General features: G+C 42.7%; 1 protein-coding gene across 3 annotated transcripts in view; it reads right to left on the bottom strand.

Moving 5' to 3' along the window:
* MYH9 (myosin heavy chain 9) overlaps positions 1–17,192 on the bottom strand; it is an 85,456-nt gene extending 68,264 nt beyond the window's left edge. The window contains exon 1 of one of the 3 annotated variants that reach the window (XM_082240242.1): positions 17,071–17,192. The gene's annotated coding sequence lies outside the window, so the exon portion shown is untranslated. Of the gene's footprint in view, positions 1–5,877; positions 6,062–17,070 lie in introns of those variants that run through there. The other 2 variants (XM_082240243.1, XM_082240241.1) reach the window with 2 other exon arrangements.
* Between the last annotated feature and the right edge of the window lie 5,841 nt (positions 17,193–23,033).

Below are 23,033 nucleotides of genomic sequence, written 5' to 3'. Positions count from 1 at the left end.
ACTATTTTCCATAGCTCTGTTAGCAAGCTGGATGTGTGGAAATTTGATAGCTCAGAGCAGTCTTGTAGGAATATGGCAACTAAGTATCGGAATTGCTGCTTCATAAGGAAATTGCTTTGTGGGATCTGGCCCAAGTACTAAGCAGCATCCTCCAAAAAGAAGGACTTCACTTATGGCTTTGGAAAATTTTACAAGTACCCATTGTTGGAGTGCCTGTACCTTCCAGGACTTCTCTGGGAGATTTCACCCTATTATGGCATCCTAGACAAGAAATAAATGTAACCCTGTGCATGATATGTAGGAGTAGAAAGTTAAAACCTGCCCCCGCTATGTAGATCATCATTTGTCCAAGTCATCTTTTAGAAAGTAAATAATTCTAAGTCAGATTTTTATACGAGTGACATTTTGGGTGCATGCATTGACTAACCATTTTTGCAGAGACCGGTTAGAATAAAGATACTCTGAAATATGGTCCCTTTTATTAATAGTGCACATTTGCCCCAGGCTCAAGAGAGAAACTTGCATTATCTTCCATGCCTGCCTGTTTCTGGCCTACCTGAACACCTGCCGTGTCCAAATACATGAAAAAAAATTAGATACAGCTCAAGGTGAATAGTGCAAGCACTCACCAGCTACAAACTGGAGGCTGAGCTATGCCCATTCAGCAGCAGTTTCCAGTTATAGATTTTTTGAAAAGCAGATATAAAATGACCAGGACCCAAACTAGCACAAGTGTAATTCTAAAAGTGAAAAAAATAAAATCTAGCAATTGTGGAAGTTATTCTAGGGTACTCATGCACCCTTCTAGGTCATGGGCTCCATTGTGCGGTACTTCATAAGGTACAAAGGACTGCTGCCAGACCCTCCCTCGTGCATGTTCAGAAGCACTTTTCACTCATGAACTCAAAGTGGGTGGGAAGTTGAATCTTGGCCAAAGATTTCTGCCAGAATTCAACAGTTTAAGGTAAAACTTACATAATACCACAAAACAAGCTCTCTCTCTCTCTCTAAGTATGTACGTATATGTATATGTATTCCTACCAGCAGCATCTTGACATGGTACAATAATAGCACAAAACATTTAAGATTTGGTCACATGTCAGTAAAAAAAAACCCCACTAAAAACTGGCAATCATCTAGTACATGAGATGTGAAGAGAAGAGATCCAGCATATTTTCTAAGACTCCCCCTCTTTTTAAATTTACATTTCAATATTGTAGATTTAAAAATACATAGGCCAGCATAAAACAAAAAATTAAATGTTACCACGTTAATTGCAAGCTTCCAGGTTAGATGGTTTACATGCTAACTAAATCCATCTTAGTCCATTATCAAAATGCCCAGTGTTAGAAACTGGAACAGGAATGCTAGAAGCCATGTGGCTCCTGGGACCTAGGCTGTGGGCGACAAAACAAAATGTCTAGGTGCACTGTTTGTTTTTTCCTGCCCTGCTACCAGACCAGGTAGCCACACTGGGGGCGGGGGGAACTGGCTAGAGAATCAGAGGGTCTGTAGGGTAGTGCAACAGCAAAAGACGTGTCTTTTGCTTCCACTCTACCCTGCCAAACACCTGATTCACCCCAGTGTGGCAGCATGGAAGCAAAAAAAGTGTGTTTTTTCCTGCTGTACCGTTGGGCAAATCAGGTGTTTGGCGGGAGTGCCCGGCAGACCAGATGACTACAGCCAGGCAGGTGGACATGCTAGGCGCAAAGCATGCCTCCTTGATATCTCCATCCAGTTGCAGGAGGCCAGTTGCCAGTCGCAAAATGCAACTGGCGCCCAGCTAATTTTGAACGCTGAATGCCCGCTATGGCAAATACTCCAGCATCTATTCCATTATTTAATAAATGGCATCCAATTCTTCTCAAAAGTCTACTGTATTACTTCTTCCTTCCCCCAAGTATTTGTAACTCCAAGACTTCCTCTTAAGAGAGCACTTATGGCAGTATTTTGCAATACGAGATTAAAGGCTCCAAGTGTAGCTCTTAACGGAGGAATTTTGGAACCCTTAAGGGAGACATATCCAAAATCAAGATGAGCTCCTTTACAAGGAGGAAGGAGAACAGAATTCAGGTTCTGCATGAAGGGAAATAATCTGAAGTTATCCAGGACAAGACTAGCATGTACCAAAGTTAACTCTCAAAACTGCAGTGAGAATGTAATGGGCTACTCTCCCTTCACCTCCAGCCCTAAATTCAAGTCAAACTCTCTGGATTAACAGGAGTTCATGGAATACAGGACCTTTAGGTCACATGCTGCCCAAGCACGCCACAGCAGTAAGCATAACGAATTAAATAAGAAGGCTGTACTGTGCAAAAAGCCTGTCTCAATTTAGGCTAGAAAAATAAATAGCAGTTAAGTGGGCATGCTTATTCACTCACTGGTCACTTCTGGCTCTCAAATTACAGTAACTCTTAAGGAGATCTCCAGCGTTAGTCATACATGGAAATCAATGGACAAATTACTCGTCTCTCAATTTCAACATGTATATTCTAAGCACAACTAACACTGGATATTACCCTCAGTTTCTAGTTGTCCCCATCCTTGGAAACCTCAAACACACAGATAAGGCTTGCATGGATGACAGCTTCTTTTGCTGTTACATTTCAGACAATTTTACCTTTTATTCCAAGTACTTTCAGACCAAGTTATATCTGACTTGGTATGCTGCCCCTTTAGTCTGAATCCAAATCATTCAAAAGTTAATTTGGGCATGTTTAACTGATCCTGTGTAAATTCTTCTACAAGTCACCCTATCTGCTCTGGACTCTTTGGAGAAGATGGATGGGGAAATAAATATCCAGAGTTTCAAAAAGTAGATTGGATTGATCCAAGGTGTAACAGGTAGCAAATCTGGGGCTGCAGTAAAGGATGAACACTCCCTTGGTCACCTGTGGCGGTTAATCATTACCTACATTTACTGAGGGACCTTCCCCACTGTTGAAGGTCATCATAGCTGTGGGGTGAGGAATCTCTAGCCCTCCAGATGTTGTTGAACTACAGTTCCCATCATCCACAAACACTGGCCATGCTTGCTGGGGCTGATGGGAGTTGGGAATCCAGCAACATCTAGAGGGCCACAGGTTCCACACACGCATAATAGCACTGGCATGCAGAGGACTACAAACATATTTCTCATTGCCCCGTATCAATTGAAAGAAATATTGTGGGGGATATAATAACTGGGTGTGTCTATAACATTGTTTTGCATTAGACAAGGCAGTAGCAAGGAGGTTGCACTCGTAACTATTACTGCAACCAGTCAAGAACCACAAGGAGGACCCAGGGTAACATGGGAACATAGGCAGCTACCTTATACAGAGTCAAGAACATTGGTCCATCTAGCTCAGTACTGCCCACACAGACTGGCAGAGACTCTTTCAGACTGGGAACATTTCCAGCCCTGAATCAGAACCTTTTTCTGCAGGCAAGGCAGATGCTCTACCGCTTGAGCCACACACCCTCCTAGTTCTACATCAACACAGGCTTCCTCCTGAGCAATTATTTCCAAAAGCTACATTAATATGCCTAATTTGCCCTCCAAGACTGACAGAAACAAGCCAGCTCACATCAACCACTAACATGATACTTTTTGGCTCAAAATGGCAGGCTAATTGTATTGGCCCTCCAAGACATTTACAGAGATAAGTGACTAGAATTTATCTCAATTATTTCATTTCAGTTGAATACACAAGTATAACGTCATAGCTCTAGACAGCAAGTCCATGAGTCAGAGAGTATTAGCCAGTGCAAAGGTTTGCAGCTTTCACTGGAGTGGCAAAGATAAGAAACTATAGCATTTTTTCACCTGGTGACTAATAATGTATCTTTATACAAGCAGTAACTGATTACGCAGTCATTACTTTGGATTCTGTTGTGTCACACCTATGCTTAAGGGAAGAAACTACATTTTTAAGAAGTTGTAGAAGTGTATTAATCCAAGGACCAGGGTTCATACATTCTCTTTAGCCACAGCATTCTTTTTTTTTTTAACCTATGCAGTTCAAACTAGTGTTTCATCATGGGTAGAATCATTAGTCACAGATGGACATATTAGCATTAACAGCCAAGTTTTGTTGCGGCTATTTGCAGGGTAATTATACCGTGAAACAAACAAAACTTTTGTATACGAGTCATTTGTTGCCAGTTCAGATGCTACTTTTTGAAAATGCAAGTCACATCTTGCTTGCCAGCAGCACACAAGTATGACAGATTGGTAAAATCCTGAATGCTTTGGAAAGTCCTTATTTCTCAGGCACGCCTGCAAGTCAGACCTGCATGGTACTTTGTGCACTTATCTCTAGTCTAGAGGGATGCTGCTGTTGCTGTCTACAAACAGGCCCTGGGGGGGGGGCTTCTTTTTAAAGCAGACTCCACTCTCCAGGTGTACATTGGTTGGAAGTAACTTAAGAGTCACAGATTATACACAGAAAGGAAGTAAAGGTAAGACAAAGAGCAAAATGAAAAAGTAGACACAGCCAGTTAAAAAGGGGGGGTCTCTATGGGCATTGGCACTTTCCTTATATCAATTAAGTATTGAAACTAGCAAGTAGTTCTGCTCCACAGAAAAGGGATAGCCAAAACAGGCAGGCAATACAGATCCCCTAGACTTTCTACCACAAATAGAAGTTTGAAAGATAGCAACAATCAAGGGACAAGAGCAAGAGAGAACCCACTTTCTAAAATCCTTGCTTCACAGTTATTGCAATGCTTAGAGTCAACTGGAGTATTTCCCCAAGAGCAACAATTGTCACAGGAGAATATTCTAGAAGTAGCATGCCTCAGAGCATTTCCCCACTTTCCACATTCAACTAATAAACACATGAGCTGGAATCCTGTCTCATTTCTTTTTCCTTTTCACAAGTTGCTCCTTCCAGATACAGACCCTGGGACTGCTGGACTCTTGTTTGAGCCACCCTGCCAAAGGGAAATAAACGCCCGTTGTTGCTTAATCAGGGCATTTCACCGCCTTTTATTCAAAGGAAGTTGGCTGAACAGAGAGGAGAAGTTGGTCCCATTTGAGAACGGGGGCAGCTGTAAAATCTACCAGAGAGACTCTCCTCCTGCAAGCTTCGTCTTGCCCCGTCGCTCCCTCCTCCCCCTTTCCTGGCTTGACTCAAGCAGCGCCAACTGAATGAGGAAGTCAAGCTCGGCGGGCGGAAGCCAAGCCCATTGCAATGTCTGCAACAAGGTTGTCAGCCCGTGACTCAGGCGGGAGCCCTGACAGCTGCCAAGCGGTATACTGCCCGTTACTTCCCAGCTTTGGTTTTTTTTTTTTAAGGGGGGGAGAGAGAGGGGGGCAGGAAATCCTTAGATGATTAGAGGGTGCAACCCCAGCTACAAACCGAGGAGAGAGAACGAGCAGGTTTAATCTCTTGCAACAAGAGCAAGCTATAGTAACAGGCAGCAGAGGATGAGAGAAGCACGAGATCAGCTGCTTTCTCAGAGACGCAAGAGGCGGTAGTCTTAAAGCCATTTCCCCTGCAGGGTTGTTGGGGTTAGGGGCGGTGGGGGGAGGGGAAAGAGGTATTTTGGGGGAGGGGAAGCACAGGTAGCCGGTGCGGCAAGGGAAGGATCCTGTGCGTGGCAATTGCACAGCGTTCCCCCACCTCAGGCGGAAAGGAAGCCAAGAGATGATGGCTGCACCTTCCCCCACCCCACCCCGCTTCCACCCCCCCTCCAAAGCCGATGCCCCCACAGTGGGTGGCACTTCCTGGGCTTGCAGCCCGCTTGGCAGAAGAAAGGCATTCTAGAAGTTAAGCCACACCCGCCCGCCTCGCGATGAACCTCAACCCGCCGGCGCCAAACTAAAAGCCAAGCGCCATCTCTCGCGTGTTTCCCGTCCCGTCCCGCACCGCCCCTGAAGCAGGATTTCACCTGAGTCTGGCCAAAGCCCGGGAGGTTGGGGGGTGGGGTGGGCGAACCGCCGCGGCTCCTGCTCCTCGCTGTGGGAAGACTAGACTCGGTACCCGGCACCTTTGGAGAGAGTCGCAGCGCCCCACCCGCCGCGCTGTTCCAGCTTCAACGCCTCACACTCACCGGCAACAGCGAGGTTTCAAGCCGGGAGGGAGCGGCCGCGGCTAAGGACAGCAACACCCACCTGCTGTACTGCTGGCCAATAAAAAGGGCAGCTTGCTCTGACTGAGCTCCAGCTCCCGCCAATGGCGACGCAAGAGGAGGGCGGTGCTGCTAAAGAAGGCGGAGGGCGCTTTTTTTTTTTTTAATCTCCTCAACTGACGCCTCAACCCCCGCTTCTCATATTAGCCCGCCTCTCATCCTCCTCGCAGAAATGGGCTCAGCCAATGCGCCCTCATTCAGAGAGGAGCGTAGACTGACACGTCGGGCGGCCAATAGGTGCACGGAGAAAGGGTAGGGCCCTTTGTGGGCCTATCTTGAACGTTCCCCTGGCTGTTCTGAGGCGTGGCAGCAAGGAGTGGAGTGGCGGCGGGGGAGAAATCCCTACCATCCATTTTCAGCCCCATTAACCTACCCTGAGTAGGAACAAAACAGTGGGCGCTCGCCTGTTCTCCTGTGCATGCTCAAGCAGAAGTAAACCTACTGTATTTAATAGGGCTCTCTCCAAGGCTGGCCCTTAAACATCTAAAAGCAAATACTCAGGTCTTCTACTTCCATTTAGCAATAGCGATATTTTTCAAAATTAAAATTGTTCGACGCTTATTAATTGAAGTTTAACACGTCACATATAACAAAGACTCTTGCAGTACTGATAAAAGACTGGGAAAGTGCCCTTAAATAGGCAAGCTGGCTTTCTCTTCACCACTGGATCCTGCACAAACCTACTCCCTTCAGAGCTCTTCTGCAGCCTTGCCCTCCCACTTCTCTCTCCACTTCTATTTTCCAAGGCATCCCTTCCTGTGATGTCCTCTTGTCCACCACTTAGCTGTCCAAAGGTTTCCTGCATCCTGAAACAACTCTGCTCTTCCTGTCTTCCTGCCCATTATGCCTGGAACTGCGTCCAGAAGGCCTTTGCAACCTCCTCCCTTCCTTAACGTCCCTCCTCAAAATTCATTTATTTTGTAGAAGAATTTTGGAACAACCAAAGTGCATGGAGTTGAACTAATTTCACATTCCCCCGTTTACCCCTACCTCCATTTCGCGTTCCCTCTTCTATGTTTTAGATTGCAAGCTTTTTGGAGTAGGGACTTGTGAAACCTGTTCTTTGTGAAGCTCTGTATACATGCATGCCACTGTCACCATCATCAAGCTTACAAAAAAAAGGTAAGAATCACTTTGTTATATTAGATCAAGATCTATTTAAGCTGCAGCAGTTCTGTGCACACCTAAGTATAAGCCTCATTGAACATGGTGGGACTTTCTTCTGAGTAAACATGCACAGGCTTGCCTTGTTAGTCCAACATTGTGTTTTCAGTGACGGCCAAGCAGATTCCCCTGGAGCGTTCACAACAGGACATGATGAAGATAGCCAACCCATTATTGTTATCAGTATGTGGAAACCAGAGGTATTCTACCTCTAAACACAAAAGTCTCATTTATATCTGTCATTCCTAACATTAATGCACTTGTCTTTCCTCCACTAGTCTTTTTACAAATCTTTTATATATATTTTTAATAAAATATTTATACTTTTTTAATGTTCAGGGATAGCATACTCCCACTTACCAAGTACTAAGGATAATCAATAAGGTTTGGCTAGCTTCATTGACTTTTAAATTCTAGAAATCAGGTGAACCAAATACATCAAGGTGAGGAACCTCATCCCTGACATTTTGACGATTTCGGCCCTGACACTGCTTCCAGATGCAGTATTCCATGCATGTCCGGGAAATTCCAGACGTATGGCAATCCTAGCTTCACTGCATGAATTACCCAACCTTTTACCAGACTACACCAGTGTTGGACTTGCCAAATTTAATTGTGAAAAACCAGGGTTTGTTTGCTTTTTTAAAGGCAGCAATATTACACCCACTGATCTTCAAGGAAGTCCCACTGAGCGCAATGGGATTCCACTGTTATATGTAGTGCTTTAAGGAGTTCTGATGTACGATATCTCATTAACATATATGGCAGCTGAGAAACCACTTTCATTATCTAGTCACTCTACTCAGGAGTCTGATTCTCAAGTTGGATGGTCAGATGCAAAAGAGGGCAGGGCTCCTGTACCTTTAAAAGTTATGTAGAAAGCGGGGAATATCAGTAGGTGTAGGTGTGGTCATCCAAGCTACAGCTGCAGAATATTGCCACCTCCACACAACTGTGGCAAATGTGCAGGAATCCTGTTCTCTTTAACCTCTGTTCAATCTCCTGCTAAATAAAAGTTGGACCTACTGTATCATGGTATGAAGCTAACATACACACCAAGAACCATTATTTTGAAGCTGGTCAAGCAAATTGATGGGAAGTTTGCATCACCAATGTTAATCACAATAGTCAATGTCAAATCTTTAGTGAAAGAAAATTAGCAGTGAAATTCTGTGGATATTTATTCAGAAGTAAGTTCTAGTTTTCTATGTTTGTAATGCTTTAAAAAAAGCAACATCAGATTATAACTGAAGTTTATAAAGCACTGGAGGGGCTCTAATAAAATAAAAGATGTTCATTCCAAAATTCAGACATTCTTGTAACTAAACACTTTCCTGGTACCATGTATGATAAGGTGTTCTGTAGTGGGATTCATGGGCTGGCAGAGAATAAATTATTATACAGGTAACTTCTTTTCTTTGTGCTCAACACAGAAGGCATGGGATACGATACCAGAGGAAGGAAGCCGCCTTCTTGCCTAGCATTGAAATTCATGAGGCTGCTGGAAGAGGGACAGAGTCTGTTATCCATTCTGTCAGCCCATAGCAAGCCAGAGCAAGATGCTCTGAACACATAAATACAAATCCTGGTGTGACTGCACTAGCTACCAATTTATTTATTGCTGTAAGCTGCTTTGAGTTACTTTTGTTAAGAAAAACACCTAAGTATGATAAATAATAACAATTTCAAGCAAACAAGCCACCTGTCTGTCAATCATAGGCTAGTAACTTTTGAGGGCTCGTTTACAAGGCTGACTTAAACATTTTCAGGTATTATTGATTTCAGTGGAGAAGATATATAAGTATGGGCTTCTGACACTGTCATCAATGTGAATTTAAAATCCTAGCTTTAGCTGGGCCATTCCCAAGGCTTTTTGTACGCTAGAGAATGTATATTTGTAGGTATAAATGATGTGAGAAAAGACATTAATTAGGTCAAGGATCCTAAAAAGACCAATAAGAAACTTCAAGAATCAGAATAGCTGAAGGTGTACTTGGAGAAACAGAGTATCCTAGAGAAATTAACCTGAAGACTCTTGAAAGAAAGTTTATTTGGTTAAGAAAAGGATGAAGGGTGGAGAAGGTGATGCTACTAAAGTTGTTGAAAGATGTGTGCCACTGAACATCATTGTATCAAGGATTAAAAGATAAAATACTATGGTTAAGCATTAGTGAGAACAGTGTAAGGAGAAGAAATTGCAGGGCTGGAAATAGAACTCAGCTACTTGGAGAGCAAGTGTGGAGCAGTGGTTAGAGGGTTGGACAAACATTGTAGGAGATAAGGGTTCAAATTCCCATGTGGCCATAAAGCTCACTGAGTGATTTCGGCCGCATACACGCCAGACATTCAAGCATGCACACACACAAAAACTCATGGGAACTGTAGTTTGTTGTGAGTGCTAGAAACTAGCTCTGAGGGGGAAACTCCAGTTCCCCGAATTCTCTTTGGAGGGTGGACATGCAGAGAAATGTGTTTTAAAATTTTGTTAAATGCATGGCACGTACTGTCTCTCAGCCTAACCTACATCACAGGGTAGTTGTGAGGATAAAAGGAACTTGGGAAAACCATGTACACTGCCTTTACTTCTTTGGAGTAAAAGGCAGGCTCTAAATGCAATTAATAAATATATCAATAAATAAATGAAGAAGCTTGACGGAGAAAAATAAATAAGAGCCAAGAATGAAGGAGTGTAGTAAATCTTGTCATTGAAGGACCCCGATGCCCTTTTATAGGGCACTAACATAGTCACAGTCTATGACATCAGAAGCCCAATTGGGTTATGAGGGCTACTGGTGTGGCAGAACTCTTTATTTTAAAAAGGAGGCAAGGAGAAGGTTTGAACTTGACAACAAAAGGCAGAATGGTAAAATTAATTTAAAGTTTGCAACTGGAAAAGGAACAAAAATAGATAATGGAGTTAACAATGGAAGTATTTATTAATTATTTCTGAAAAGTTAAAGCCCAAGGAAATAAATTAACACCCAAATACAATACTGTAATGCAATGGAAGAATTTTGAGTCTTCTGCTTCTTTGACTTACACACGTTGAGCGGCATGTTTTTTTCTTTTGCAAGGTGTGGGCTATCATAAATATGCTTTATTTTAGTAAAGATAATTAAAGCAAAGGAGAGGAGTGACCAATGAGCAAAGACAATGAAAAGAGTGAAGGAGGGAGCATGTTGCTAAATATTAACCACAGTGACTTTATTTTTTGTTTAAAAAAAATGACGAAAAACCACAGGAGCAGAACAGCTTGCAAAAGTTACAACATTGTATTGGTAAAGGGTTCTCTACTGAAATGGATTGGCTAAGTAGATGGAATTTGCAATGAAGGGTATTGCTAAAAGTTCAGATTCAGTGTCATATAAGCAGGTCCATGAAGCTGAAGCAAAAAAGCAGTGGTTGAAAGTCCATGTGAAAACAGCTGTATCAACAGAAGGCTTTGAGGGGGCTTCTGGGATGATAACGCTACAAATAATGCACTCCTTTGTTTACTGCTTCCCATCCAACATGGTACTCCAATGAGACATCTACTCACCTTACAGTTTATACTTACAATGACCTTTCACACTCGCTTGTTCCAGTCACGTGGCCTGAAAACTCCTTAGGAGCAAACATTGCACAACAAATTATATCAGTTGAAAGAGAGGTTGCCTTTAACCCATCTACTTGTCACACTCCTGGCATATGTATCAGCAGACAATGCTTTTTTACAGAGTTGATCTTAGGTGGCTATCTGGAGCAGCACTTTGTAGGAGGCAGCCTGCCTGCTGCAGCAGTGACTGCTGCCCTATACAAGGCTGCAGAGATGCTATCTAGGCCTAGGACAAATAATAGTTTGGGGAACATGAGGATGAACAAGGCTCTGCTGAGGTGCAGCTATTCATGTATTGTCCTTCTGCACCTGCTCCCAGTAGCTAGCATAGTTTTCTAAGTACATGGAATATCAGCAATGTTTAAGTTCATGAATACCCCTCAATGATGATTCACTAGATAGGCAAAGCTTGCAGTGGGTACTGGCAGCGCCTGATTTAGGGTGGTACAGGTGATTCCTCAGCACAGGACACTGAGCTGAAGGCACGCAATATAATAAGGAATCATTGTGAAAATAAGAAATATGTTGGGGGAGTATCAAATGTTGTTCTTGCTCAGGGCACCATATTACTAAAGTCTGCCCCTGGTACTGGGACTCTGAATTGTTCCTGGTTCCAATTTGCAGTCCTCAAGCAAGGAAGCACAGCAGCTTACGCACAAGGAATTCTGGGAATAGGTTTTCTGTTAGCTACTGTCCTGAAGGTCAAAGGGGAACATTAGACAAGTGCAATCTTCTTTGTCCACTAACCTTAGGCAATATGCACCAAAACATGTGGGACCCTTAGCTTTGTTGGGCCTCAGGGGAGTCTCTCTCTCTCTCCCCCCCCCCCGCCCTTGCCTCTCCCCCTCTCTGCACCGCTGGCTGTGCATACATATCTGCTGCTGGGGAAAAGCTAGGGATAAAAGGAGGGGCAGAAGTTGTGATGCAAGGAGGAATCAGAATGAGCATGAGACCCTGGTAGCTGCAAGAATTGAAGGTTCTAGTAGATCTGGCATTGACTTGAGAGAGCCATAGCAGGTCAGCAAGATTCAACTGCTGGCACTCACTGAGAGATGAGGGGGTGGTCTACAAGCCTGCAATATAAAGGAAGTCACTGTCTGACAATCTGTGGGTACAAAGGAGGCTCTGCCAGATCCCAACTACTGATCTAGAAAAAGGAAAGCTAGCAGTCTTATGTGTGTTGGGTTCCATTGGGGAGGGTAAGGTACTTAAATCGCAGCATATAAATACTTGCAATAAATAAATAAATATGCCACTCTTTTTTGACTTTCATTTGTCCCAAGACTGCAGAAGCAATAGGAAAGGGTGCTCTAGCCCCATCCATCAGCCAAAGGAGAAAAGAGCTGCCAGCCACTATGCAAGCAAGGACACCAGCGGAGCAAGGGAAGAGCAGCCTGGCAACAACTGGATATAAATGCCCACTTATAGCGCACCACTTTATTCTGACCTTGAAATATGAACTCCCTCCTCTACCTCCCCCCCCTCCACTTCTCTTCCCTTGACTTCGTTTGTAAACGTGATGACAGGGACTGCCTCTCATTTTTTTAAAGCTGCTTCGGAAGGTAACATTTTGCCTGAAATGTGGGATAAAATCTAAATAGACAAATAAACAATAGAATGAAATTAATGCTGTGGGGAAATTCTACTAATGAAATGGATCCCACCTAAGCCTTAAGCATTTCTGGGGCAACTGCAGTTGGTGGCAGGAAGGTCTCTATAGCTATTACTGCATCCACTGGGTTATTGTAGGGTATGGTTGCTAAATGACAAACACAGGTTCCAAGACCATCACATTCCACATTTAACACGTTGACAGATAACAATTCAAAGCACTTTCGCCATCTGATGAGCTACTCAATAGATTCTGAACATGAGGATTACCATAGTAACTAGCTCAGGCTCAGTTGGGGGGGGGGGGCTGAATGCTTGTGGTTTACCTCAGCTTATACTCCCACTTCCTTTTCCTCTGAGCCTTGCCCTGTTGCGCTGACATTTTTTGAGCTGGTTTCAACATTACTGTCAAAGCTAGCAATAATTGAGATAGCTCACCATGCTTTTTACCAAAGGCATCACTACTAATTAATTAGTAGAAATAGTAGCCTTTGCTACTCTGTTTTTGCCAGGTACAAACCAGCTGTCCATATATAAACAGCTGTGCTCATGGCACATGTCCTTACCTTAAGAGTGAATTACTAAATCTACCATAAATGTAACTACAAACAAAGTCAGATCAGCTGATGGATGACAGCCATTTGTGTCCTGTTTTGGGCGGGGAAGCAGATCCAAGGTGAAATTATCTGCTCTGCAAAGGCATTTCTCGCTTCAACTGTTCTCTGCTTATAACACACCGTAGACTGGATTGTGTGAGCTGGCATTGGAGGCGGGGAGCAGGAAATCCTTTTGTTTCTTAAGAAACGTATACACCAACATTTCGCCAAAAGGCCACAGGACAGCTTGCAACATAATAAAACAACATCATAACACAAGAACTTAAAAACGGCAGTCTCAATACAATTTATAATAAAAGCAGCAGTGTCAAACTATTCATAAATCACTCCAGTCACAGTTCCCCTCATCCAAAATCCTGTTGGAAGAGGTGAGTCTTCATCTGTTTCCTAAAAGAAAACAAAGATGTTGCTAGGCACATCTCAATGGGGAGTGTTCCACAGCCACTCCTCACTTGTCATCTTCCATAGTTTAAGGCAGTATACTTATGAATTCTGGTTGCTGGGAAGCGAAGAAGGAGAGAGTGCTCTTGGGCTCAGGTTCTGCTTTGTGGGCTTCCCATGGACATCTATCTGGTTGGCCACTGATAACAGGATGCTGGACTAGGTAGGCCTTTGGTCTGATTCAGCAGACATTCCTTGCGTTTTTAAAATATTTGGAGCTGCCACCAAATAAACTCTTGCATGTGGCCTCCAGAAGGTTGCCCATGAGGAAATGCAGCTCTTTGGCTACGTATTTGTTCTGAAACCAGGAATTCACAGAAATGCCTACAGTGCACAGCATTGAACTCAGTAAGATTTACTTCTGAAAGAACATGCACCGTATTGAGATGCACAGATGCACATTGTTTTATAACCTTTTGTCCTTCAAAGTAGGTCACTATTGTTCTCGCTTCACCTAGGAGAAGCTGCAGCTGAGAGAAGATTACTCATCCAAGGCCACACAGCAAATGCATTGCAGGTGGAATCCAGTCTCCTGGATTCACACTGGATCATTGGCCATTGGACCACAAAAGGTTCAGACAGCCAGTTAACAGATCCAAATAATGTTTTAATGTCCGTCCGCTAATCAGAGTTCATGACTGAGAAACAGGTTGCCCAAATCTAGCCAGTAAGAGCTGCAAGTAAACTCTGCCCAGTTGTTTCCCTTCTTCCCTTCTTCTGTGTCACAGTGCTCAAAGGAGAGCAGTGAGATTTCCAGTGAAAGAGAAGAGTGGGGAGGGGAGGGGAGGGGAGGGGAGGTAGTTATTTAGCACAACCACTCCCTTCTCCTGGGTTGACATCAACCATCTGGACCTTTGTTTCCCTCCATTTTCATTGTGTGATGTTTACCTTGGGCCTAGCCTGACATAATAATTATAGCCAAATATTTGCTTAAATTCGGATTGTGGCTTTCATTCCATTCTCCTCTGGCTGAAGACAAAAAGAAATATGTATTTGGAAATGTTCCAGCATGTCCCAGAGATGCCAGGACTATGGAATTTGCCAAAGCCTGATAGAAGCATCCAGAACCTTACAGAGGCTTTGATGCATGAGCCATCAAAGGCTATGATTCAAAACCAAGAAGCAATGAAGATGACGTCAAAGAGTTATTCTTCCTGACTTTAGATACAGAATCAGTGGTGGGGATACCTGTTTAGCGCAAAGTTCAGAAGCATCTACAGGAACAAATATATAATAATTTCATTCCTTGAATCAAAGCCTTTCCCAACATTTTTGGGCACAGTGTCAGCTTTACCCATGGCAGCACTTCTGGATGATCTTGCACTATTTTCTTTAGCATTTACTACATGGTAAATTACTACTATGGTCAGGGAAGTATGCACAATACTGGAAAACAGATAAGCATCCAACTTGCAGCTGTTTGATACCTGAGAGTATGGGACTGAAAAACTGTGGAAATACCAACATAAAATTCAGCTTTGTAAACGTATGGCTAAACCTTTTCACATTAAGTGGTATCTTTCTGTTTCTCATACTGACATTGATTTTCATATTATACGACTTCCTGTAAAATAGGCTTTTCGATGGTCCACCTAATTACCGTGCCTTCTGATATTTAGCCTTTAATGTACGATTAATATGTTCATGATTAATATAGAAGGGTTCTGTATTTTGGAATCAATTTTATACTTAGGAAATGTAATTGTTACTGACAGTGCAATAAAAAGTTTTAAAAATAAACCCACAGTAATGATGATGATGTTGTTGTTGATGATGATGATGATTTTATTATTTATACCCTGCCCATCTGGCTGGGTTTCCCCAGCCACTCTGGGTGGCTTACAGCATATATAAAAACATAATATAACATCAAACATTAAAAACTTGTGAGTCCTCATTCTATCTGTGGCATGACCACTCACTCTCAAATTTTGCAGAGCTTTCTGTGCAAGAACCCAGGCTCTCTACTTTGACTTCCTGACAGCCATTTTACAACTGACTGCTCAATCTATACAGTTTCTGCCACGTTAGTAATGCTTCTGGGAGGGTGGTAGGACTCTGATTTCCTGAGCTTGTCTCAACTGCTCCTGTCTCTGCTCCACACTTCAAGTGGCCTGGAGGGTGAGAATAATATGGCTGGCTTTGAGAACTCAGAATTGTTGAATACGAAACCCTCAGTTGCAAGACTCTTTGCGTGCCTGAGGATATCTTGGATATGTACTCCAACCACATCTGCTAAATATGATGTGAATACACATTTAAGAGCATATTACCGGTAATACTACAGCTGTATGTGGGTTTTGCCCCACTTTTTAACTGTCATGGCTTCTCCCATATAATTCTGGGAATTGTAGTTTGGCAAGAGTGCAGAACATTCTCAGTTACATATCCCTACATTCCCACACCAAACTAGGGCTTCCAGGAGGGAAGACTAGTGTACCCGTTTTAGTCTGTAGTACAGCTATGGCCTTGCTCTTGGTTCCCAATACTGTAAGCTGCTTTTGTGCAACGTCCCTTGCAAGCTTTGTTCATAGTACCACCCAATGAAGGTGTAGTGGTTAGAGCCTTGGACTAGGCACTGAGAGGCTGGTGTTCAAATCCTCACTGGGTGACCTCAGGCCAGTCACTGCCTCTCAGCCTAACCTATTTTGAAGGGTTGTTGAAAAAGTTGGGTTATAAATGCAATAATTAAATAAAATCTGTCAAAACTCCATTGTTAGTTTAAATAGATGCTGTGCTTTGTTTCTTTAAAAAAATTGTTTAGGGGTAATAGGGGTACAGTACTCTCATTTTCCTACTCATATTGAAATACTGCCCCTAAACAAGGCCAAACTTAAATTCACAAAATGTTTAGGGGTATGCGTACCCCTGCGTCTCCCCAGAAAAAAAGCACTGAATAGACGTCCTAATTTCACTCTTATCTAGTCAGAAATTCTAAGCTCTTTTAAATTATCAAAGCAATTAACAGATGTTGGGGTACTTTGAAATACACATAGTTTACTGAAAAACATAAAGCAAATAAACAGACTAGCCTCAGAAGATAATCCCAAACTTCTTATGCTATCATTTAAACAAAAAACACCCAGATATAATTCATACAAAAATATATCCAAGTTACAGACTGCTGGTATTAATAAAGCAATTAAAGTGAAATGAGAAATAACCTTTCTTATTGCTCCGCCAGACTGAAGCAGGAAGTAAAACTAACCAGTGAGTAATAATGAAATTTCAGTACCTCTAGACGAGACAAAGTAAAACCATCATTGCTCTCTGCACCAAATGATGCCTTACCTGAAAGCACAAAACCTATAAGGACACCAGAATTTAACCATCATTTTGTTGCCTCCCATGAATTGAAAATAAATCCTAAATCTGCCAGTAAGAATTCTCTGCTCTGAGCAGCACCCCACTTCTGTTCTGAATCACTGAAATACCTAGGCTAGCATTTACTAAGATTACCTACCCACGCTCAAAAAACAGTCTGAGGTATAAAAGGGTTTTTGCAAGGTGCAATTGATTACTCACCAGGTGATAAAACTCCTACAGCCTAAGCACACTGTGTTGTGTTGCTATGCCAGCCTCCTCCCAAGCAAAGTGAAGAGTGCAGAAATCCTGATGGAGACTATTTTCATAAGGTGTGGGGTGGGGAGAGGAGAGGCACTGTTGTCGTACCATGTGAAGCAGAAGAAGACTAGCTCCAGGCAACAGACGACTGTTTCAGTTATTACTTGAACAGGAGGAACAGCACTGATAGAAATGACTCAGTTACCAACCTAGAGCTATTTGTCAGAACTAGCGGACTTATGTCCTACTTTACAGAGGATGGTCCTCTCTTTGAAGGGCTGTCAGAGGGCAGTCCTCTATTTGAAAGGCTGTCCAGTCTACATCTGATTTTAAAATAAAGAGCCCTCAGACTGGGGAGCAGTGGCCTTAGCATTTGCCCTTGGACAACAGTGAGAACTTGGATAGTAAGACTGAGCAGATGTGTTTCTATTTAAATTATTATTTTCTAATTTTGCATCTTCTACATATAAATTAGAATATGTAAATTATATACAAATCATCTATCGCCTTCCCTTTTTGGTGATGAATTTCCTCTTTTTGGGTGATGCACTGTGGCCACCCCTGTCTTAAAAAAAAAGATGCCAAATGTAGAGCTGCTCTTTAAACCTCATGGTTTTCAGTCTGTGATTGTGGCCTCCTTGAAAAATCCAGAATAACGCGTGTGCACTTCTGTTTGTGACATCAGTTTACCTTATTGCACAAACATACTAGCTCTTTTGCTGCCCTTTTATCTCATACTATGGGCCCTGAGCCTCATCAGTTAGTTCTGGAACCACATGGTAGTAGGAGGTAAAACATGGTGTGTTTTTTACTACATTCTGCCATTTTACTGTATATAGCTGTATGAATCAAGGCCACTCTGCTATTAGCTTACCAATATTGCTGCTTTCATTCTTGCTGTAGACCAGAGTTTTCCAAACTGTGTGTCACAACATGTTAGTATGTTGGCTGCAGTGTGTAGGTGTGTCACACAAACGCTCCCCGCACTCCTCCCAGGGCTGGAAGGGGGTTAGTTTAACCTCCAGTTTGCTGAATTACTGTGTCACGAAATGGTGCATGTCTAAAAAGTGTGTCACCAGCACGAAAAGTTTGGAAAGCTTTGCTGTAAATTGTTGTAAATTGCCAGGGCCAGTCCAAAGCATTTGGTTATCTAAGGCAGAATAGCAAATAGCACATACCCCTTCCTTCTCCAAAGTCAAGGTTCATAATGCAGTATGTCAGCTAAGTTACTTTGGGGGCTAAGGCCAACAACAGCAATCCCCAAAGCAACTTGCCCTTGCCTAGCAGTAAAAAATACAATAACAATAAAATAACTATTTGCTGACCTCAAACCTCAAGTCTATCTAATGGTAGGGCCGGCCCTGGTAAGTCATTTGGGTTGCTAGTTATTGTTGCTGCTTGTATAGAAATATCAGAAATATATGCAGGAAACTTCAGATCTGAAATGACATTTCCCTCAATTACTATGAATATATGTGATGATGAAGAAGAGTTTGGATTTGATATCCCGCCTTTCACTCCCTTTAAGGAGTCTCAAAGCGGCTAACATTCTCCTTTCCCTTCCTCCCCCACAACAAACACTCTGTGAGGTGAGTGGGGCTGAGAGACTTCAAAGAAATGTGACTGGCCCAAGGTCACCCAGCAGCTGCATGTGGAGGAGCGGAGATGCGAACCCGGTTCACCAGATTACGAGACTACCGCTCTTAACCACTACACCACACTGGCTCTGACATGTGATGCCATGTGTCACGAGGATCCCCTGCTCTGTCATGCGTTATCTCAAAAGTTGTATTTGCACGTTACATGTACCGAAAACAAATATAACAAGTTTGGCTTCCTCCTCCACCAGGCCTCCTGTTTCCTATTCTTTCCCCTACCTGAAGAGGACAGGGAAATTCGGCGTGAAGTATGGCAGGGACATTGGAACAGACCTGGATCCTTAACACTGCAGCTTTCAAATAAACAAGATCCTTATTCAGATCTGAAGCCTGCAAAGTTCAGCTGGCAGATGAGTGTGATGTTAGTAGGTGGAATACTTGCCACTGAAATGTTCAGACATTGCAGTCTTTATGCACTCTTAGTTAGGAATATGTACAATTTATGTAAGTGCTGGAGATGGGGGTGGCATCACACAAAAGGTTGGGGGCAGAATTGTGCCTGCACAAAAAGGATGAATTACTCCTACAGGATCCCATGTCAGTGGCCTTGTACAATCCACATCATTAGTACAGCTGTTCAGCATAAGGGCTACTAAGGTCTAGTCCCAGCACCAGTGAAAGAAGACAAGTTGAGCTAGCACCAGTGACAGAACCTTCCCTTTGAACTGATAAGCTACTGGTTCAACACAGATATGGAACAATTTAATGTACAGAAGGAGTTTTCAAATTTTGGTTTGTAGCCTACCTTGGCTTCATCTGCAGTAGTAGCTTGGTGGATCACAAGTTTCATAGGCCTCTAGCTCTCCAGGTTTCACATGGTATAAAAAGGCACCAGTTGTTACTTGGGGTAATTAAGAAAATCATTTCTAGTGTGCTGAATGCAAAAGGGGCTCCCTCGGGTCTTGTGCAGCAGGACCTTTAACAAAGGCTTCCTTTTGGATTGCTAATTAGGCAGTGGAGTTAAACTGGTGGTAAAACCAAAATAAATAAACCCTAAAGAATTCCAATTAAGCAGTGTGGCTAGAATCCTTTCTCATATTAACTGTTTGAGATTCTTGCTCTCTTGATTATTTGACAGTTCTCCTGTTGTCATGGAAGTCTTGCTGAGCAGAACAATTTCTACTTCTCTAATGTGAAAAAGTACCTTTTTAAAACCTTTTCATAAGACATATGAATATGCCTCTTCTGTTCTTTAACTCCCCCCACCCCATTTAAATGGCTTGCTTTTTTTTTTACAAAGTGGTTAGTCATGCTGCAAGGGGTACCTGTCTTCTTAATTTAGTATATATAGCCAAAGTTTGTTTTTCACCCTCTTAAAATCACGCTGCATTTGAAAATATACATCATATAAATTAACATATGTACAAAATATGTGTAAATTTGTGGTCATCATGGGCCTGTGCCTGACATCCCTTAAGTATTTCGCAACGCCCCCTGACTGCTGGAGAGAATTATCAGCTGATTTTTTTATTTTACTTTTGGAGACCCTTTGGGAAATGCTCAGCTTGCTGTTCACAGGAGTTGGGGGAAAACTGAACACCAATCATTACTTCTTCCTTTCCCTTCTACAGTATTTCTTTTGATGTGTAGGCTGAGTGAAGACCCCGCTGGGCCTTAGGTCTCACTTTTTTCCCTTCCCACTTCCTTGCATAGTTACTCAGCATGCCTTCAGGTACAGCCAGCTTCAGGGAGTTCATGCAGAGAAGGGAGCGGCCTCTGTGCTTTGCCCCAGGAAAGGGAGCTAACAGTTGATCCTGATAACATTACAATGACTTCACTGCTTGGCACAATCCAGCTGGGAAGCGGGGTGCCAGCAGCAATCATACTAACAGCAATTTTCCTCCAAGTGAGTGCAGAAAACATAATCCAAGAATTGCAGAGAGAAGGCACTTGAGGGGGCAGAGAGTCAGAGGAGACCTGTCATTTCTTCTCCTACCCAAATGCTTCTCTGTTCTCTACCTCCCAAGAGCTCTGGGTCTCCCAAAGTGTGCTGCAGATTACAGGCATGCCTTGTTCCAAGTTGTTATATATGTATTGTTTTCATTTATAACTGAGTCCCTGGAGGACAGCTGTGGGAGGTCACTCAAAACCTTTCACCTTTTGTACTCTTAAATTAGTTCAACCCAGCTCCTCTATCTTTGCATGGAAAAAGTCTACAGACATGGTGGCTGGGTCAAGGCTGTCCTGGCAAAAGTGGATAAACACATAGCTTGGCATAGAAACATATAATTTGTGCTAAATATCCTACTTCATAATTGGCTTTTTGTGCATTCAAAGCTTTCTTCCAACTTTTTCCCTTCTGCAGTAGTTCCCAAGCTGCAAAACCCTGCAAAAAGAGGATAGAGGTGAATTTACTCTCTCAAGTCACAAGGTTGCTTTTAAAAATGCTTTTACAGCCTTAACTCGTTCAAGATGCCCTTTGACTCACAGTGAACATTGTGCAATTAATTCCGAGAGACATGGAACGACAAGTCCTACACCTTAGCTCCTCTAGGGACATGTTTCCAAAGAGGTGCAGACACCTGATATGACCTTTATATTTTTGATGTCTTCTGTCGTGCCACACGATCAAATGAGCAGGTGCACTTACATGCCAGAGTATTTCATACTTTTCCTGAAGGGAGATAACCACATATAGTAAAATGCATGATAACTGCATTGTGTGAAGTGCAGGAAGTATCTGTTTCACGAAGATACATTTTGGGCATCCTTGTGGCAAAGGAAGAATTTGTGGCCCCATTCACACATTGCAGTAAATGTGTATCCTCTAACTGGAGAATACCCCATTGCAGATAATTTGTAATGTATGGATTGTAAATAGTATTTTATTGCCTTCCTTCACCATCTCTTTAGTATTCCAAAAAGTGCAATAGTGGGGGGTGGGTGCCTTCTCCAATGTGCAAACTACAGACTGTGAATATAATGCTGGCACTGTGACACAATCAGAATTTATTTTAAAAACAATCACAAAGCAAACATCCACATGACTTCTTGAAAACAAAATTTTTAAGTGTGGATAAATGAAAGTGCAAGTTCCATAAAAAGAGATATTTACAATGAAATATACTTCAAACTTTGCAAAACAGGCACGTTCCTGTTAGGAAATTCCCCCTCCAGGAATCTAAGGGAAACCTAGTCTTTCACTGGTGAAGTTAGGGAATTTTTGGCTCTAGGCTTAAGGCCTTATCTCTTTCCTCTTTTAGATTGCATTTTGTATTACTTCTTTACTTTAAACTGTGGAAAGCCAGCTCTGCTGTAATTCCCAGTCCTCTGAGTCATTCTACTAAGTGTAGCCCTAGTTAAAATATGCAACTTGCCCTTAAGATCAGACTCTGTACCTGAGGACTAGTAAGTGGCCAATTTTTAAAAAGGGATCCGGGGGGAGATCCTGGAAACGAGAGGCATGTAAGCTTAATGTCTGTTTTAGGAAAACTAGTGGAAAGCATTGTTAAAGATAAAATTGCTAGGCATACAGAAGAACAAGTCTTGCTCAAGAGGAACCAGCAACTCTAATAGAGTTCTTTGAGAATGTAAACAAACATAAAGACAGAGGTGATCCAGTTGACGTAGCATACTCGGACTTTCAAAAAGCTATTGACAAAGTACTTCACAAGAGACTCCTAAGTAAACTTAGTGTCATGGAATAAGATAACTAGTCCTTTTGTGGACCAGGAATCTCAAGTGGGAATAGTGCTGCTGCACTTAGGTCCTGGTTTCGGGGTTCCCAGAGACATTTGACTGGCCACTGAACAGGATGCTGGAGTAGATGGGCCACTGCTGGCCTAATCCAGCCGTGCTCTTCTGTTCTTATCTGCCCCAGGACCTGTCCTGATGGCACCACTGCAGGCTCTCCTCCATAATGTCTCATTAAATTAATTCTGTTGCCTCATCTCTTAGATCAGTTTTTTTGGTTGCCACTGAAAATCCCCTGTCCTCCGAAGAAAGGCTTATTCAGGCATGAGAGAGTGGAACTCCTATAATCCTTCCATTGTAGTACTTGTTTGTTTTGGCATGCTTGGTGTACCCTGACCATTTTGACATCCCTGTGTGAATGAAGGTATCTTTAAATGTCTAGAAACTGCATTGCACAAGGCCAGCGTAGGCTAAAATAGAAGACTCAGGTGAATGTGCTTGCCAAGTCATTTGGGTTAAGAACCTTTTGTTCCTTAAGAAAACACAGGTTCTGCTTGGCTAGATTTTAGGCCTGCTTATTATTTGTTACACTGGCATTCCACCTTTCCTCCAAAGGTCAAAGCAATGTACATC

This window comes from Podarcis vaucheri, assembly GCF_965113315.1.
Source record: "Podarcis vaucheri genome assembly, chromosome: 10".
Lineage (NCBI taxonomy): Eukaryota > Metazoa > Chordata > Lepidosauria > Squamata > Lacertidae > Podarcis > Podarcis vaucheri.
Note: the sequence above shows the minus strand (reverse complement) of the source record. Positions and strands in the feature narration are given on the sequence as shown.